The following is a 5,584-nucleotide window of genomic DNA, read 5'->3' on the forward strand; positions in this document are numbered from 1 at the left end:
AGTATTTTACGTTGAAATGTACGTCCTAAGAATACGGTTCTAAAATAAACAACTTTAGCACGTTATGTCGAACGTATTTTATAACTCAACCTGGGAATGTTTCAAAAAACACGATTGTTGTACGTCGAAATGTACGTATTAAATACACGGTTGTTACACGCACCACTTTAGCACATTATGTAGAACGTTCTAAATACACCTAACACCGGTATAGAACAGTATGACACGGACTCTGAACGTTTTCGGAACGTTCCGGTGCTGCTTGGGAAAGTTTCTTTTCCAACAGCCTTGATGCTACAGGTACTATCAAACTTCATAAAATCAATAAAGTATGTGAAACAATTCATGATATGTCTTGTAGCTCCACTATCAATCCAAAAAGATGTTTGATCAGTCTTATCCTCTTCGTTAATGGACATCAGTGTTACACTGCCCGTATTTCCTTCATTGGTTTTCATTAACCTATTCTTGGGTGGTCTTCCATCAGCAATCCACTGTTTACAATCTTTTACCCAGTGTCCTTTCTTTTTGCAATAATTGCAAATATCTTCTTTTCTTGGTTTTCTTCTGAATTTGTCTTTTTTATATTGCTTTTGTTTTTCAGATTTTGACATTACTAATGCCACTTGTTCATTTGTATTGCCTTTCTCATGACTTTTAAATTCTCTTTCACGAGAGCAAAGCTGTGCTGTTAACTCATCAACTGTTCTTTCGTCTTCACCCAAGAGTAACCAACTTGACTTAAACAAATGGTATTGTCCTGGTAAGACATCTAAAATCTAGCAATTGAGTTGTAGCCACGCTTTAGGGTTGTATTTCAGGTTTGGGATGCCATTTTTGGCACTTTAGCGGTGTTCGCTAAAACGTTATTATTTAACATTCTAGGGTATCCAAGCTTCCGATTTTTTGCATTCATATAAAGATGTGTGGCTTTTGTCCCCTTTCTTTTCTCTGCAGTTCAGCTTCTTTCTTGTATTTTTTTTAAAACTGCCAAATTTCTCTTATGATTTAAGTTATTTTGAAAGTTTCTATAACATTTTCATATATTATATTTCACATTTGTATATTAGTTAAAAATACTTTCTTTATTGAATTTTCAATTTTTACTTGTAAATACATGCATAATGTTAAGCATCTCAAAATCTATTTTTTGACAATAAATTCCTCGCAGCTGTATGCTTAAATTTTTATGAGGTTGTACTGGATTTATAATCATACTTTCATAGTTATTTAACTTTTTTCCTTTTAGAATTCAAGGTAATTTCATGTGTCATATAAAAATTAGACATTTCTCAGTGCTCTATTTGTATGATAATTCTTAATTTCTGAGCTATGGCATTTCAGTACTGATGGAGTTAAAGCATATTACTTTTATTTACATTACATGTTAAACTATTTAGAGGCCATTAAAGCTGTGGGTACAAATTGGTATAAATACGACTTCAGTAATTTTTAAGTTTCAAAAGCTTTCCTGAATCAACAGATAATTTTCTAAAATTGTCAATAAATTTTTACATGATGAATACATAAGTGCATGCTGGCGCTTTAATATATCTAGCAAGTTCACAGTTTAAACTTCTGAAAAAAATTAATAGCATGTCTGCATATAAAGCATGTTTTTTATTTTAAATATGCTATTTGAAGTTTGCTTACATGGAATCTAACATCTATTATTGTAGCAAACTGGTTAAAAATGTTATTTTGCATGTGTTTCCAGAAAAGGCTTTATGATTTTAAACACTGGTTCAAGACATGCACCTTTAAATTATAATGCTCAGATTGAAGTGCAAAATGCTGTAAAAAATACTTCAGTTCTCTGATGGCAAAAAAATAAATTTTTGTATAGATTTAGTAGAGTAAAAATTCCACATCAAAAATATTTTTTCACCCTTGTTTAGGTTTACTTCAAATTTAGGTTGTTTTCATGAAACTCTTTTATTAAACATTAACTTATACTTGATAATCAATCTTCAAGTTCGAAAATAAGTTAACTGTAATTGCATTTGTTTTATGATCAAATATTTTAATTTGGCATTTGAGCATTTCTAATGGCATTTCTTTTTCTGTTTGACATCTCTGCTCTGTTAAGGCTATAACCAGTTAAATTGTTACTGTGTCTCTGAAAAATCAACAGCATTCTTAAACACCATTTTAAAAATATTTCTGTGTGTAGTATTTTATCAGTAGAATTTTTCCTAAATAAATACAGAAGTTGTTATGAAAACATTTGAGAGTACATGTCTTGAAAGAGAAACAATATTCGTAGTGTTTAGTCAATTATGATATATTAACAGCTATCATAATTTTGCATGTATGTTGTATGCATTATATATATATATATGCATAAAGACCCAATTTTGGCAATAAGTAGAGCTGTTACAAAATAATCATGAAGTCTAATGGAATGTACTCGTCACACATACTGCGGGGGAGGGGGGGGAGAATCAAATTTATGTACGTACTTGCCAGTCTTAAAGAATTCTTAGGGGGGGGGGAATTACAAATGTACCAATTTCTTATTAATATAAAATCATTTGTTAATATCAAAGAAAAAATTATTTCTTAACTTAACTAAGTCAGCTAAGTCATAGACCGAAATATGTGTTTCTGCAGATGTTCAGAACTTCCGGAACTACGAATACATTCACAGTTACAAAATATGTAAAATATATTTCTTTTAAATGCTTGGAATATTTGGAAAAATATCTAAATTCAAAGAAATGGTAAAATACCTTTCACTTGCAGATTCTTTGTTATTTATTTGATTATATCACCATTAATAACAATGTTCACTCTCCAGAATAAAAAATATATTGTTTATGTACTGAAGTCTTGGTTTGTTTCCCTTGACAAGTCAATTAATCTATCATCAATGACAATAGCTACCTTTTAAATACTTTTAATTTTAGCACTTAAAATGTTTGCATTTCAAAATAATATCTCTATGCAGCTTTTAAATAATTTTTAATGCAACAGAAATCTAAATAACTTCAAATGCTGGCTAAAATTCATTCCAATAATTCATCGCTTTAAATTTCTGTTCCTTGCAGATGATACAGGAAAAACTTTTTCTAATAATATATTTCTAATTCTACCAGGAATTATTGATAAATAACCCGATGAAAAAATTGATACAGGCATAGATGGAGAAGATGTAAATAATTATTACGAAATAATGTGAAGCAGTGTTTGCATTCAAAATGTAAGATGTTATACTTATGAAATTCTGCACTTCACTTTGGAACTGTACGAATTTTCGCTCAGAAAAAGACTGAAATTCAGGATATATTAGTTACACTTTTAAGGAATAAAAACAATTCAGAATTTACCATACGTTACATTCGTACATACGCAAAGAAACATACGTAAAAAATATAGCAAGTGTTTGCAAATAACATTGAAGAAATTTTACAATTCCTTAATGCTGTTTATTTAATTCTTTTAAATAAGAAATAAAAGGGCGAATATACGTTAACAAACTAAGCGGGAATATCCAGTTTACATTACTGAGAATTACAACATGTAAACAAATTACATCTAAATAACGAATTATTAAGCACAATATATGGTAACAATTATTAAATGCACTGTTAGACAAATTAAAATGAAACATATATTAGAAAAATAAGCAAGTGCAATCGGTATGAACGTTAAAATAACTAATAAACAAAGTTCCACAACATTGCAGTTGTACACATCACTTGACCACACTCGACAGCCATGGAGATCACGAATGAGCTAGCGTAGGGTTGCTTTTAGTCGCCAATATTTCTTCCCGCGCCAAAGGTACACCATCAAGCATGCGCAGTAAGCGAAATTCGCTTAACACTGTTCAACTCAATGTGCGGTCTGCCATTACGCGTCCTGTATTTATTTTATGTTCATGACTTCCCTAGGGCTCATATTGGCAGAAATCACTTTCTTGGGTGCTATGCGGACGATACGGCATTAGCCGTAAAGTCCGCAAACGCACACCATGCGATCAAGAAGTTACAGGGGCTTTTACCAGTGGTAGAAAAGTGGTGTACGACTTGGAGGATTGCTATTAATGCCAGCAAGTTGCAATTATTAATGATAAGGAGAAAAAATACACAGTTGACTATTAATAGCAAGCTTTTCTTATTCTCTGAAGAGATTCCTAGAGTTAGTAAGGCGAAATATTTCGGAGTAATGCTAAATGAAAGATTAAAATAGGGAGATCATATAACAAAGGTCAGAAGAAAAATTTTCACTGTTGTAAATAGTCTCATCCCTATATTGGGTAATTATTCTAGCTTAGACCTCAGGAAAAAGAGGCTAGTATATATCACGGCAATTAGGCCATTGATGACTTATGTGTCGCTGGCCTGGTGCACGGCTACCAAGGAGGATATAAAAAGACTTCAAATCATGCAAAACAAAGTCTTACGGCTTATCACCCATGCTCACTTTTTTTGTAAGCAATGCTACACTGCACTGTGACTTAAAACTGGACACTCTAGATGAGCACCTGAATAAGATCAACAGGAAATTCTTCATGAAAGCTCTAAACTTTGACCATATGAGAAATTTTGATATCTTTACCTACGAAATATTGAATGAGGACGCCAAACTGCGCCCACTTGCGGCCCACCTTATCAGGGACCCAAACTTTCCCACCTAGTGCCTGTGGTGATGGCGATAAGGAGCGCGCCTTGCGCCCTCCGATAAGTGTGGCAACCCTAGAGGAAAAATTTCTTACGAGTAGCGAGCAGAGCGAAACAGGCAGGCTGTCGGGCAGTGTGCGCGAAGTTCCTAAAGAAGCTTAATTTTTATTGTGCACTATGTCTTGTTAATATTATATTAATGCAGTAAGAACATAATCTGTGATATGGAATTCGAGGATTGGTGGTAAAAACATAACAGGAAATAACCATAATGGTAACCCGGACTGTGTTAAATCGTATGAACAGTTCTCAAGCACTTTCGGTTTTGACTACAAGCCATCACTCAAGATCTCCAGGTTTTCGTCCTCCGGATCACAGATGAGTAGTAATTATAGATCATTTTATAATTCTGTTTTCTACTTATCATTTAATTTCATTTTCTTTAGTTAAATTTTTCCTTTTATTTTGGCTTAAAAACCTTGCACAATGTCTGATGTTCATGCCGTCCAAATTCCGGTTTATAACCGATCAGACCCATCTTTATGGTTTATTATGTGTGAAAGTACTTTTGCTCTTGCCACCCCCAAACCTATCACAGAATCTATTACTAAATATAATTATGTAGTTGCTCATCTTCCTCCAGATATTGCATCAATAGTACGGGATTTACTTATGAAACCAGACCCTATTGATCCATATGCAAAGCTTAAAACTGAGTTAATAAAACGTTCAGGAGAATCTTCTCAGCAAGAAATTCGCCAATTATTATCTGGAGAAGAATTAGGTTCTCGAAAACCTTCCGATTTGCTTAGAAATATGAAACGTCGAGCAGAATCTTTAAATGTTCCTGATAACTTAATGTTAGAATTATTCCTTCAACGTTTGCCTTCGACTGTTCAGACTATTTTGGCAGCGGTTTCCAATTTAACTGTAGATAAAGCTGCAGAAATTGCCGACAG

Source organism: Stegodyphus dumicola, chromosome 7 (assembly GCF_044657685.1).
Source record: "Stegodyphus dumicola isolate Sdum_Otavi_A_Nest chromosome 7, ASM4465768v1".
NCBI lineage: Eukaryota > Metazoa > Arthropoda > Arachnida > Araneae > Eresidae > Stegodyphus > Stegodyphus dumicola.